Consider the following 13,533-nt stretch of genomic DNA (forward strand, 5'->3'; position numbering starts at 1 on the left):
GAGATGAATTTAATTCTTCAAGGAATCCAATGTCCCATTTAGTAATTTAGGTAATTTAGTCAACATTAGTTATTTACTCTAGTTTCCAGAAAACACCGGCCTCACCTGATTCATCAGCGTACCTCTAGAGATGAGGTCAGCAGCAGATTTGGAAACTAATACTTCCCGTAATTCTGTGACGCTATTGCCTACATGACTAATGACCCATCTCTCATTTAAGAGGGAGTGCCATGCTATCTGGGAATCAATACTCTCTCCCAAGGTTTTCCGGAAGGAAAGAGTAGCTCCACCGATGACAACTGATAAAAGCTGGAAATCTTTGCCTTTACTGCTTTCTTGTAAGGAATATTCATCCAAAAAGGCATGTAAGGCAAAAATATACAAGAATTAGCTACATCTAAATCCTCTGACCATCTGCTTCATTTCGGTTGGCATTCCATTGCCAAATTCACAGTAAAGAATTGTCCAGTGACAAGCATCCTGTTGAAAACAGAAAAATATGTTAGATAATGAAAAATCAGCTTCCATGTAATATGAAACATGTGGGTATTTGAAAATATCTCGATTTTGGCTAATATTTCAGTCTTGATACTGGTGATGTTAGACATCGTGGAAACATGACAACAAGGAAGTTAAAGCAGATTAAATAAAATCACAACATCTCTAAGCTGGAGAGAGCCCTACTGATGAGTCCTCTCATCCAGCTCCTCCATTTTACATACAGAAAAACTCAAGTCCAAATTGGTGTCCTTTCTGCAAGCTTCTCAAAACACTGTGAATTTACAAACACGTGGACTTAAAATTAGAGTTTACAAACCTTATCTTTTCATGAGGGCTGCATCTGAATTTTCTAGGGACTCTTCTGGCCACTGGGAGTTCTGAAACTAAGACATCATCTCTTCCTACCATGTAATAGAGGAAGTAAGCCACTCATCAAATTATAATACAAGGGACTGGTTTAGTTATAGCGAAGACATTCTGGAATAGAGTGACAGGGCATCCTGCTTAAAGACAGGTGGACACAGGATGATAAAAGACCCTACGCGCGCTGTGCCAAGAGAAATGTACCTTCTCTATAAATAACAGCAAACACCAATTGATTGCATTTTGTGCCACAGTACTGCCTCTCGCCTGAGTTAATTTATAAAATCCTTACAGTAACTTCCATCATTATCCCTTTTTACACATGGAAGAACTGAAGCAACAGTTGACCTTGGATTGCCCAAGGTCAAATGGACAAATGGCAGAACTGGGACTCAAACTTCTCTGACTCCAATACCTATTCATGTAACTGTCTGTTCTTAAGCAGGGAATGATATGATCAAGCTATTCTTCTAGAAGATTAATTTGGCAACAGCACAGAGCATGCACTGTCTTTTTCCTAGCCCATGACACAAACAGGAAGACTAAACTACAGTTTCCTTTAGCCATTTAGAGATTTATGAGAAAGTCATTTCATACTTCTTGGATTTAAAATGCTCAGTTCTTTCTGCATCAACATTTTTTTTTTAAGTCCTGAACTGTGACCTGATGATTTCCTTATTCTCAGGTTCTCCCTCCCTCCCCTCCCTTGTCTCTCCATAGAGCCAATTTCTCTCTTGATGACCATTATTGCTTTCCTAAGGCCTTGGGCGAAAAAAATGGGCATCTCCCACCCAGGCTAATCACCAGAATAGACACAAAAAAGGGAGAGGGGAGGGAGGGAATGTGTTCCGGTATAATTACAAACAATAGCACACAAAGCTTCTGCCATCCCTTAATGCTGAAATGTATCCGTTCAAACTAATTGGTTTTGGGGGGACTGCTAATAAATCCTAATATTTCTCAAAGAGAAATGGCTTGTAATTTAATTTATATTAAGCTGTTACTAAAGTTTATGCTAATTAAATCTGGGCTTCAATAGCAATTAATCCTCAGAAAAATCTGAAAATATAAATAATGCAATAAAGTAAATAACTCTACATGCTCCCCCCTCCTTGCAGAAGCAATAGGGGGTGTTGGGTGGGGGGTGCCCCTGAGTTTGTGTGCAGGAGAGCAAGAAGAGAAAGAAACTGTTCCCTGCCTTCTAGAACAGAACATTTGCTCTGTAATAAGCATAGATAAATTCTGCATGTATTTCCTTCAGAGAATAGAGCCTTTGTTGTAAGTGCTGAAGGTTAGCTCTGGAGGTGTCTACTGTGAACAAATGACTTGTCAAGACCCACCCTGGGAAGAAGATGAACTGATCAGCATGGAGGCCCAAGACAATCTCCAAGGACAGCGCCGGCCCTGAAGGCACATGTAGGCTGCTCTCTTAGGTGTGTCAAACGCCTTCTGGTCTTCATGAGGGTGAAACACGTACTGAACTTATATTGCCATTTACCCCCACTCAGCAAAACACCAGCCCAAAGGGAAGGAGATTGGCCCAGTTACATACATGGTATATCTCTGCATGTACTTTTCCAGTCCAGATTATCTAGATTGTAAGGTATATATATTTTAAAATTTTGCAAACTCTTCTAAGTAAAACTTCATGTGGCCACAGCCTAAAGGGACTAAAGTTTAAAAAGGCTGGTTAAGGAATCAAATAAGTACCTATCAAAGTCATTGTTCTTCACAACCCATATTTGGACCCCTCCAGCGTACAAAACGCTAAAACTCCTGCTCCTGTTTTGTTTGGGTGAATAGTGTTGTTCTCAGACCCCCAGCATGCCCAGGGTGCATGAAGCAGGCTATTAGTCAAATCCCCCCAGGACTAAAACGAGCAAGGCCTGTGTCTTTCTACATAACCCTCTTGTCCCTTAAAGAGCCAACCCCTATACACTGATGGATCTCCTCTGAAATTCTCTGTCTGCTTTGTGAAACTGTTCTGAGGATAAAGTGAGATGATATGAATTCATATAAATTTGGCTCTAAATGCCAAAGTCTTCCAAAAACATAAGGCTATTGTCTTTGAAGAACAAATGAAGTAAACACTAAATCTTTTCAAATATGTTTTCCCAAACAATCAGTACTTAAACGAGGAGATAGGGACAGTGGCGGGGGGGGGGGGGGAACACTTGAAATATTATCATTAACTGAGGACCTAGTTATTTACAAAGTGTCAAGCAAAGCATTTCCATTTATAACACCAAATTTAACTCAAAACTGTCCTCTGAAGAGGTATGACTGCCCCCACTTTACAGATGAGTAAGTTAAAACACCAAGGGGTAAGAATCTTGCTCAATGTCACACAATTAGTCAATGGCTGAACTTAGGTTCAAACTCAAGGCTCATGAATTTGGATCTCAGATGCATAATACTTGAAAAGGAGCCAGTTTTTCCATCTTTGGACTGATCTTTGAAAGCCCTGTAATGACTGTCACCAGCCCAAGGTCTGAAAGCAGGGACCCTTTCACATCAGCTAGACATCTTTAGGGCATGGCTTCCACTTTAATCACCTAAAATGCCCTACCTCAAGGTCCTCCCCCTCTCTTACCTGTCCACCTGTCTATCAAATTCTGCAAGACCCAGATCAAATACCACCTTCAAGAAACCTTTTTAGACCACTCCATTCCCCAGTGATCTTTCACTCCTTGGAATTTATAATACACTTCCAGTTGAGTTCATCTATTCTCGGGGCCCTTAATGATATACATTTATCTGCTATTCCTGAAATCATTCCTGGGGCTAGGACTTCTGTCTCCAGAAAGACACCTTAACTCATACAATAACACAGAAACACAATAACTCATATGTATGTATGTATTTATGTATATTGTACTTCCCCTGGAAGGACTGTATGCTGTTCTTTGAAAATTTATTGAGGGCTTCTTATGGGCCAAGAACTGAACTAAGCACTTTATGCATATTCAGTACTACATATGATTTACTTCATTGAATTTTTCCAGAAAGATATAATATTTAATCTTCATTTTAAAAAGGGTAAAGCTGAGGTTCAGAGGCTACATAGTAGCTTGCTCAGTATTGCTCAGCTAGCAGAGAGAACAAACAAAATTAAAACCAGATAAGTCTGACTCCAGAGCTTAGTTCCTATTCCCTGGGTGTTGGTGCCTCTCCATAGCACATTGACCTTAAAAGAGTATGAATCCAGGACCTACAAAAATATCTAAGAGTACACAAAACTCCTTGAGGTTAAGTTTGGTTCTAATTTTCCAAATGCCTAAGAACTTAGAATTTAACATATTGTGTTCCTTCTGTATGGTTTAATTGTTCCTTCAGCGGGTTTCTGATATAACAAGATGGCAGAGAGGACAGAAGTTTCTGAACTCATATTTGGCCTCATTAGGTTTTATAGTCCCTCTAAGTTCTACGCTCTGAAATTTTGAATCTGATATCTGTGTGTTATGGTCTCCCCTAAGGAAAGCTGGACCTAGCAACAACTATATCAAGACTCTGTGGTATATACCTAATGAGAACCGCTTTTGTTAGTGTTGACCCGTTACTAACGGCCCTCTCATTACACAGAGAAATGTTAGGCTGGTCTCACCCAAAGTCAAATTTCTTGAGCATGACTGCCAATGTCACAGACATGCATCCAAATCAGAAAATGCTAGTCATGTTATTAACAAGAGTATAATAATATTAAAAATATGGAAGAATGAAAAAGTATAAGGATTATGTGAATATATATACAGCAAAGAAGGTAAGGACAAGTGGCCAGATACACCAGCACTGTGAAAATGTACGTCAGAAGTGGGAAATATAAAACTTTATATCATCATAATTCATGATATCTACACCATTATAGTAGTGTTTAGAGAGTTAACTGAAATCAGCCAGATGTAGCATCTATTTGGGGTTAGTCCTAAAATACCCCATTTTCCTTCTCACATTTCTCATTTCTCCAAAATAATTATACAAACTATACTGCAAAGCCCAGAAGAGAAATTCAATTTTTATGAAGAAAACATGAAAAATCTTATGCAAGACAAATATGTTTAAATGTCTTTCTCCTCTGCTTCCCTGGTTTCTCATCTATTTTAATTAAGACTCTATTTGGGCGACAAGTGATTTCATATTCTAAGAAACACAAACAAAAATTTACCCTTTTCATAATGTTTTTTAGTCTTTCATTGAATTATTTCTTGCCAGCCAAAAAAACAAGTCTTTTACAAAATCGATTAAACTAAAATTAAATCACTGGATGATTTTAAGATGAACACTTGTTACCCTTGAAATTATTCCCCTATTATAGCGTATTGTATATGTCCTTTCATTTGCACACACAGACACACAGATACACACACACACACACACACATACACACACACACATCATTTATTGCTAATATCTCTCTTAACAGCAGAAAGTTAAGAAAGGTGTCTTTCCTGTCTTGTCAACCAGTAGCCTTTCACTATTAGGCAGTACGGAGACTTTTGTCCTCCGTTGATTCAATCCTCAACCTATATGTCCTGTGCATCATTCATCCCCTTTGGCCATTTTCTGTTGGGATAAATTCAAGAAAATCTAATGCCTTGATTGCAATAGCAGTTTGTAGCATAGTTTTAAAAGATTCACATAAGGCAAGATTGCTAGTGCCACTAAAAGATAAAATATTCAGGGTAGATCATTTCTCTCTTCAGATCATCATGACATGAGTACAAAAGTATCCATCTATATCTATCCATTTATATGAAAATATTTTCTTCCATACAACCGTCGAGAAAAATTATATATTGTACCAGCCCGAGAACTTTGGGGATACTCCTGGCAAAGTGCTACACACATGTAGCACTTGATCTTTTTTCCAGGAATTTTTAGAAGCATACGCTCATTTGGATTTCACAACAGCCAAGGAGAGTAGGACAGCCAGTATTATTCCCATTTAACACAAGAGCAAATTCAATGTGATAAGCCCTTGCTTAATGTCAGAACTAAGTGGAAAATCCAAGACTCCCAAAACTTTGATTAATTATCTTTCTACTGTACTATAACAACATGCTTTGTTTTTCTTTTACTATTTTTAAAATATCCACTTACAAAGATGTTCATTATAAATAAGGTGTGGTTTTGAATTCTATATATAGAGATGCAAACATAAATCGTCTCACAACTCTAAAAGGCTGGATCCAGGGGCACCTGGGTGGTTCAGTTGGTTAAGCGTCTGGCTTCAGCTCAGGTCATGATCTCATGGTTTGTGGGTTCGAGCCCCAAGCCAGGCTCTGTGCTGACAGCTAGCTCAAAGCCTGGAGCCTGCTTCAGATTCTGTATCTCCCTCTCTCTCTGACCCTCCCCTGCTCACACTGTCTCTCTCTGTCTCTCAAAAATAAATAAAAAACATTTTAAAAATTTTTTTTAAATAAAAGGCTGGATCCAGCAGTATCTATAGCAATTTTTATATTTACACTCTAGTTACTTATGTGTGCATCTTGAAGAATGGGAGTCAGCAGACTATAGCCTACAGGCCAAAGCTGGTCTACCAACTTGTGTTTTGTTGTCTCTTTAACAGCCTGTGAACAAAGCATGGCTGTTACATTTCTAAATAGTTGAAAAACACAAAAGGAAGAAGAATTCCATCCCAAGTGAAAATCACACAAAATTCCAATTTCAGTGACCATAAATGAAGGTTATGGGGATGCAGCCACACTCATTCTTTTACACATTGTCTTTGCTTTTGCCACCAACTTGAGTAGTAACAGCAGAGATCACATGGCTCAAAAGCCAAACATTTATTATCTGACCTGTTACAGGAAAGGTTTGCCATACCTATTATAGAATATGCCCTCTTTCATTCTTACCATTCTTGAACAGGAAACAAGAGAATGCCCACATCTGGAACACCTTCTATGTCATACTCATAGTATTTCTGTCCTTAGAAAGGGAGATGAAAGTTGAGACCCTCCTGAAAAGATGATCCTACTAATAATCATAGAAAATTCTATATGACACAGGAATAAAAGATTTTGTAATTTGGAAGGTTCCAGAACCTAACCAGTCCCATTAGATAGAAAAGGAACTGCAAGGTGGAGGTATAAGAAAACTTAACAGCCTGTACCTGGGAGCTTCTACCCACCTCTTTGGAGTAGATGTATTGGAGTAGAAGTAGAAACACCTTCCCAAAGTAGAGCAGAGAAGTTTCCCTAGTGCCTAGCCTCTAACAAGGGATGTTTTAGAGGCAGACTCACTTCTCTTTCCCCAAACCTATTTAGACTACAAACATTTGACCCCTACAGACTGCTAGAGCCAATTACCTTTGGACATAGGCCCACTGCAAGTTACAATACATAACATAGTAGAAGTTTCAGGCCACAGCCACACACTTCTGACCCACACTTCTGTTAAAGGGGCCAACACACCTGTTAAGGATATAGTGGCAAGCTGCCATGTTTTGCCGCAGTCAGAAGTTCAGTGTCATGTAAAAGACTTTTGTCCCCAGTGCTGAGATAATGAGCTTGTTCCTTCCTGATGATTTATGGGATGCAGATGAGAAACTGGCTGATTGAGGCTTTGGAAGATGGAAGTTTTCCTCTTGGCAGTAGTGCCAGTGCCCAGGAGAACACGGTTTAACTGCCCCAGTTCTATAACTGCCATCAGAAAAAGTCTAATAACAAATTATGCCAGGTGAATATAAATAACACTTAATTCACTCAATTTGCTGTCAGGCAAGTGCTCTGAACTTCTCTGCTAAACCAAACTATGCCATTCTGATAAATAGTTACTGACATACTCCAGGATCTTTGCTTGTCTAGAGCAACCAGCTGGTCCCTAAATTACTACCCCTCCTTCAATCATGGTTTTTTGTGCTTATTTTTAGGCCTCTACATTCACTCCCGATTAGCCATAAACATAACGTTGTTCTCCTATCTGCTTAATGTAACAGAATAAAAAATTGAGTTTTGCTAGAATGTGAAAGAATTTCAAGGTACCAATGTTACACGCCTGATGTTAATGAGTACCATCTTGTATTATAGACTCCGCTTTACATAAGCATTAAGTAAATCCTTCTGTCCCATACACTAACCTCCAGCCATAGGGACCATTAAACTTTCATTAAAAGTAAGTAAAATTAAGCAAAATTTAAAATTTACTTCTGCAGTCACACTAACATATTTCCAGGGCTCAATAGCTGATGTGGTCGGCGTCTCCCATATTGAACCGTGCACATGTAGAACATTCCATTCCCATCGTTGCTGTAAGCACTATTGGACAGGTCTGCTCTAAATTTTAACTCACAAAGCAAAATTATCCTTTAATCTTCCTCTTACCTTCCACTTACTCTTATAGCCAAAGCAAAGCTTTTGTCTTTTTTATCTTTTGAAGGAAAAACAAGGAAAGAAACTAATGGTTTTTGAATATCTACCATGTGTTAAGCAAACATTCTTAGTTTACCCAAATCATTCATTTAATTCTTCCCAAATAGTCTAAGAGGTCCTTAAATCCCAGGTCTGCTGTCTCTGAGGTCCCTGACCTAGGCCATCTCCACTACAGTCACTTCTTCACTAATTTTTTTGTTGTTGTTGCCATTAAATAAACCATTACTGAGCACCTGCTACAATGTGCCTGGGAACTGTTCTTGAAGTTGTCATCTACCTGGTCCCACCTCTGAGATCCTATTTTGTCAACCTTTGGTTTCTTTGCCCTTCTCAGGAATCTTTCCACAGCTCCTCTTGTTGGAATGAATGTAACCCATGTTCTCTTTGAGCATCTTTTCACAGTTTTCCTTTAACAACCCAAAATGATTCCCAAACCGGCCTCCTTCCCCTCCTGATCTTTAGCAATAGGCTGTGAAACCATTGACTTCCTCTACCACAAATGCATAGAAGATCTAAATATTCCCATTTCTTTTCACAATTTTATCAGGAAATTCACAATTTACATGTGTATATTAAAAGGCAATCACTGTACAGTCCTTGCCCTGAGAAAGTCTAGTTGTCTTATTTAAACACCAAATATTTACTATAGGCTGCAGCATCTCAGCTTTAAACAGTTTTCAGAGACAAGACAATATTTTATTAGAAACATATTAAATCCTTAAAGACCTGAATATGAGGTCTGAATATGAGAACTGAAACCAAAAAAATCCTGGAAGAGAACACAGATAGTAACTTCTTTGACATTGGCCATAGCAACTTCTTTCTAGATTTGTCTCCTAAGGCAAGGAAGACAAAACCAAAAATAAATATTGGGACTACATTAAAATAAAAAGCTTCTTCATGCTGAAAGAAACAATCAATGAAGCTAAAAGGCAACCTACAAAATGGAGAAGAGGGTTGCAAATGACATATTTGATAAAGCATTAGTATCCAAAATATTTAAAAAACTTATAAAACTCAACCCTCTAAAAATGAGTAATTCAATTAAAAATGTGCAGAAGACATGAGTAAAACATTTCTTGAAAGAAGATATACAAGTGGCCAACGGATGTATGAAAAGATACTCAACATCATTCATCATCAAGGAAATGCAAATCAAAACTACAATGAAATATCACTTTCCACCTGTCAGAAAGGCTAAAATCAACAACATATGAAACAACAGGAGTTGACCAGGATATGGAGAAAGGGGTGGGATGATATGAATGATAAAATGAATCGTTGGTGGGAATGCAAACTGGTACAGCCACTCTGGAAAACAGTATGAATGTTCCTTTCAAAAAGCTAAAAATAGAACTCCCATACAATCCAGCAATCACACTACCAGGTATTTAAAAATCAAAAGTACTAATTCAAAGGAATACATGCACTCCAATGCTTAGAGCAGCAGTATCTACAATAGCCAAATTATAGAAACAGCCCAAGTGCCCATCAACAGATATATGGATAAAGAAGTTATGGGAGGGGTGCCTGTGTGGCTTCAGTCAGTTGAGTGTCTGCTCAGGTCATGATCTCACAGTTTGTGAGTTTGAGCCCCACATCGGACTCTGTGCTGAGAGCTCAGAGCCTGGAGCCTGCTTCAGATTCTGTGTCTCCCCTTCTCTCTGGCCCTCCCATGATCATGCTCTATCTCTCTCTGCCTCTCAATGTTAAATAAACGTTAAAAAAAATTTTTAAAGAAATTGTGAGATATCATATACATATGTAATGGAATATTGCTCAGCTATGAAAAGGAATGAAATCTTGCTATTTGCAATAATATGGGTGGAGCTAGAGAGTATTATGCTAAGTGAAATAAGTCAATCAGGGAAAGACAAATACCATATGATTTCTCTCTGTATGGAATTTAAGAAACAAAACAAGTGAGCAAAGGGAAAATGAAAGAGAGACAAGCCAAGAAACACTCTGAACTATAAAAAACAGACGGTTAACAGAGGGGAAGTAGGTGGGAATATGGGTTAAACAGGTGATGGGGATTAAGGACTTCCCTTATTGAGATGAACATTGGGTGATGTATGGAAGTGTTGAATCACAATATTGTACACCTGAAACTAATATTACACTGTATGTTAACTAACAGGAATTTAAGTAAAAACTTTTTTAAAAAGGTACCTGGGTGGCTCAGCGTCCAACTTGATTTCAGCTCAGGTCATGATCCCAGGGTCATGAGATTGAGCCCCATGTTGGGCTCTGTGCTGAGTGTGAAGCCTGCTTGGGGTTCTTTCTCTCCCTATCTCTCTCTGTCCTTCTCCTGCCCTCTCTCTTTCTAAAATTAAAATATGTAATAAAAAACAACAACAAAAAGAAATACATTGAATCTTTTATGCAAATACAAGGCCAAGTTAACTAGAAAGAGCAGCAGATGAAAAATAGCCTTCAACATCCCTCCCATTCAGAGGTGGAAAGTCCATTTTCCTTGGATCTGGCCTGGCTGCTTGAACCAATGGAGGATGGTAGAAGTGACGCTGTGTCAGCTCCAAGCTTAGCCTCAGGAGAGCTGCCAGCTTTAACTATGGTCTCCCTAGGAGGCTGAGGCATCATGTATGCACTCCGGCTACCTGCTGGGGAGACCACACGGAGAAGTCCTGAGCCTACATGAAGAAGGAGATGCCTTCCAGATGTCCCTCTAAGATGCCAGGTATGTGAGCAAAGCCTCTACACTAGTCCAGTCACCAGGTGTGTATGACCCAGTGAACAGAGTCTCTGCCAGGCGGAACAATGGCCCAACCGAGTCCTATTAAATTCCTGTCCCAGAAAATCAAGATAGATAATAAAAAGGTTGTTGCTTAAACCATCACATTTTGGAATAGCTTCTTATTCAGTAACACATGTTAAAGTTGAGGGCAAAATATTAACGGGTAAGACTGGCTATACCTCATTTGGGCATGTTCCAACGTGATCCTCTAGGAAGTCCTGAGGAGACAGCCTCAACATCATCAACATTATTATATCATAGACTTACCTGAATTCCACAGATTTCAAAGGTGATAAGGAAGGCTCCTCGGTGAACATATCTGCCCATGAAGTGAAAACAGACGTGGTGGGGTGGGTTCCTCAATTATTAGCAAACAACATCTCTACAATAGTCAGTCCATTCCATTCATGAGTATGTGGGGAGGACCTCTAATGGAGGGTCATCATCAAAACTTCAAAGATTTTGCCATAGTCAACACTCTTGGAACAAGTCCCATTATTTGTGGAGAACAGATGTCCTTAATTACTGGGACAACTAGGACGCTCTCTCCCCATATTTCACTTGCATTCTATCAACTTATAAGAAATGGTCCCTTGTTGATATTTTCAGTTTACTTGCCTATCTCCTCAAGAGACTATACATTTCCTGAAATCAGAGATCTCTAATCTAGACATGTCCCCAGCATCTAAAGATTATTTTATAAATATATGAGCTATGACAGCACTCCATTTCTAATCCAGTCCTACTACTCTCTAGTAATTTAGCCTTGAACAACTTTACTTCAATGCACCTCAGTTTTGTCATCTGTAAAATGGGGGTTTTAGCATGGTACTTACCTCACTGGGTACTGAGAAGTGAATGACAAAATACTGTGTTTGACAAATGAGTCAAAATATTAACTACTTAACAATCTTGCCCTAGGCTAGCCCTGGGCAGCTTATAAGACCCAACAAAAGTACCCACTTACACACTAAAGACTAATTACAACACTAGAAGGGATCTCAGAAACCAGACCAGGTAGGGTCCTCAAAGACAAGGCTTTCCAGAAAAGCAGAAAGTGACACAAATTGAAGATCTTCAATCCATTTTCTTTCCACCTCATTAGGAGCTGGTTTCCAGTGGCTCCAAGTTATGGGACTCAGGGCCATTATGAAGGAGAGGACAGGAAGGGGTTTTTAATTCTCAGACTGGAGAGCAATAGCCCAGATTCAAAAGCTGGGCTCTGCACTGGCCTCTTCTGGCCCACAGCCAAGTTTCCAAAGAAACTAATAAGTACAGACATGGTTCAGGAGACATGACAAGAGGTGGAGAAAAATGGGAGAAATAAATGCTAAAGCCCTGAGGCTGTGCAGATGTGACTCTTTTGTGCTAGAGGTACTTCTGGTGGCCAGAGGATAGGCACTGAAGGTGCTGAGATTTTTGATGTTTTTGCTGGACATTCCAGAGCTGAGGCTGAAATGGGCCCAGGAGAAAGGAGTCTCAGTGTCTCCCAGTTCGGCAGGTCCTGGGAAGATCAAGTGGAACAAGACAGCCGTAACTGCTAACCTGTAGTCTCTGGAAGAAGAACATTTTCAAAGCCTTCTGGAGAGTGAGACTAGCATAGACATTGAGGGGACAGAATCTGAAGTCCACAAGCCAACCTGGTATCTCAGTTTCTTTACTTTCTTCTTTTATTTTTTAATGTTTATTTGGTTATTTTTGAGAGAAAGAGAGCGGGGAAGAGGCAGAGAGAGGGAGACAGAGAATCCCCAAGCAAGCTCCAAACTGTCAGCATAGAGTTGATGTGGAGCTCAAACTTGAGAATCATGAGATCATGACTGAGCTGAAATCTGATGCTTAACTGACTGAGTCACCCCGGAACCCTCCCACCCCCAGCGTCATTATTTTTTTGAGCAAACCAGTTAACCTCCCAAAGCCTCTTTCACCATCAGAAAAAGGGGCAGAAACACAGTACGTGCCTCAAAAATGTCGGGAGGATTCATGAGATATTTCAGAACATCCTATTTCACAGTTACCCCATTTAAAATACCTTTTGCCCTCTTCCACTTTTTCTTTTTCTGTTACATTTAATGCCATCTGACATTTAAAAATGTGTATGTGTGTGTGCGGTGTGAACACGTGTGTGCATATAAACAATATATATGTAATTTATTCTTTACTGTTTCTCCCTCTGCTACAACACAAGATCCAAGAAGGCAGAGGAATCTCTCTGTTCTATTTTTTAATAGATCCCAAGTACTTAGAAGGGAGTCAGGTGCATAGTAGGTGCTCAGTAAATAGTTTGTAAATGAAGGTAAAGCCCTTGACCCATAGTCAACACTAAATGACTGCTGCTGTTACTTGCTTATTCTTGTTCCTTCAATTCTGCCTGAATTGCACTCCCAGCAGTTCTGTGTTCCAAAATGCTGAGCCCACTCCTTTCCTGTGGCATTTATCCCATCTGGTCTCATATTATAACCTCTGTATTTGCGTGTCTTATTTCCCCCTACTAGAATAAGTACGGCAATTCTAGTGTCAGATTCAATGACTAAAGGCCAGGACAAT

At 39.4% G+C, this 13,533-nt stretch overlaps 1 long non-coding RNA gene across 1 annotated transcript; it reads right to left on the reverse strand.

Annotated features, from left to right (window-relative positions):
- Positions 1–305: 305 nt before the first annotated feature.
- On the reverse strand, positions 306–7,361 carry LOC115302946. The gene is made up of 2 exons (XR_003913735.1): positions 7,278–7,361; positions 306–480 (listed from the first exon to the last, which is right to left on the reverse strand). It is a non-coding gene; the product is annotated as an uncharacterized LOC115302946 (long non-coding RNA).
- Positions 7,362–13,533: the final 6,172 nt, after the last annotated feature.

The sequence above is a fragment of the Suricata suricatta genome, chromosome 9 (genome assembly GCF_006229205.1).
Source record: "Suricata suricatta isolate VVHF042 chromosome 9, meerkat_22Aug2017_6uvM2_HiC, whole genome shotgun sequence".
Taxonomy (NCBI): Eukaryota; Metazoa; Chordata; class Mammalia; order Carnivora; family Herpestidae; genus Suricata; species Suricata suricatta.